Source organism: Castor canadensis, chromosome X (genome assembly GCF_047511655.1).
Source record: "Castor canadensis chromosome X, mCasCan1.hap1v2, whole genome shotgun sequence".
Lineage (NCBI taxonomy): Eukaryota > Metazoa > Chordata > Mammalia > Rodentia > Castoridae > Castor > Castor canadensis.
The window spans coordinates 38772216-38773613 of NC_133405.1; the positions used below are offsets into that span (position 1 = coordinate 38772216).

At 37.3% G+C, this 1398-nt stretch overlaps 1 non-coding gene across 1 annotated transcript; it reads right to left on the bottom strand.

The window, feature by feature from the left end:
• Nucleotides 1-753: 753 nt before the first annotated feature.
• Nucleotides 754-860, bottom strand: LOC141420022 (U6 spliceosomal RNA). Its single transcript, XR_012444729.1, has one exon. It is a non-coding gene; the product is annotated as a U6 spliceosomal RNA (small nuclear RNA).
• Nucleotides 861-1398: the final 538 nt, after the last annotated feature.

A 1398-nucleotide genomic window follows, 5' to 3' on the forward strand; every position in this document is an offset into this window, starting at 1 on the left:
CCTATTTTCTTTCCCTTGGTTAAATTTTGTTTTGTGGCTGTATTGGATTTTTAGCTAATTGTGTGTGTGCTGTTTCTATCCCTAGTTTTTGTGTAATTTAGTATTAACTAAATCACAATGATAAAACAACAAAAAACAAAAACAAGCCAAAAACAAACAAGCAAAAAACCCAAAGAAATCAATGGGGAGAGATGAGCAAATAAACAAGCAAAAACTCCAGGTTCAGGATCAATTGAATTTCAGTCTTAGTTTAAGTTCTGGTGTTACCCCTCCAGTATCCAATCATGGTGTTGGTATTTAAGCAGAAGCTCTGTCTTAGTCTTGTCAGGTGGTTGGCCTGTGAGTAGCATTTTTTTTCTTCTGTCTTTCAGCAGCTGCTTCTTGGTCAGCTTCTCCCACAGTGAAGTGTGGCAGCTCTACAGTCTACTAGTTGTCCTGCTTTGGAGTTGGCTTATATCTGTGCTTGTTTACTAGGGACTTGTGTCTTTGCCTCACCCCCTTTCACTGGGGCAAGGGAAAGGTCAGTGATCTGTCAACCAGCTGCCACTGTCAGCATGTTGTGATGGTTTGCTGTTTGTTCCCCAATGCTGCAGAGCCGTCTGACAGTGGGTGCCCAGGGTCTGAGCCCTGTAGTCTGCCACCTTCTCTCCTTTCCTACTTCAGGCAGTGGCCTATCACCCGCCTGCTGGTGGCCCTTCTGATGGTTCATGTGAGTTCAGCTCCTTGTTCCACCTCCTTCTTAGGTTTGCTTTCAAAAATATGGAACACTTCACAAATTTGTGTGTCATCCTTGCACAGGGGCCATGCTAATCTTCTCCGTATCACTCTAATTTTAGTATATGTGCTGCCAAAGCAAGCACCCCTCTCCTTTTTAAAAAAAAAAGTGATTTTTCTCTTTATGGCCTCTACCTCAATTGGTCATGGTGTTATTTTTATTTTTATTTATTTTAATTGAAAATATTTTATGTATTCATGATGTTCTCTCTCTCTCTCTCTATATATATATATGTATATATACATTGTGGAAATGACTAAATAAATTTACTTAATATATTCATTGCCTCACATACATACATTTTATGTGTGGTGAGAACACTTAAAATCTACTGTCTTAGCAATTTTCAAGTATAAAATACATTGCTAGAAACTATAGTCACCATATTGTACAATAGATACTCTGAACTTACTCCTCTTTTTTAAATGAAATTTTGTATCCTTTGACCAATATCTCACCAATCTCCACCCCCCAGCCCCTTCCCAGCTAGTGTCAAATATTCATATTTATTTTCCTATACTTCAATTACTTTTGTTACTCATATTTATTTAATAAATCTAATATAAGGAATGTAATTGGATTATAGATTTATTTTTCCATGATTTAACCAATATTTTACCTGC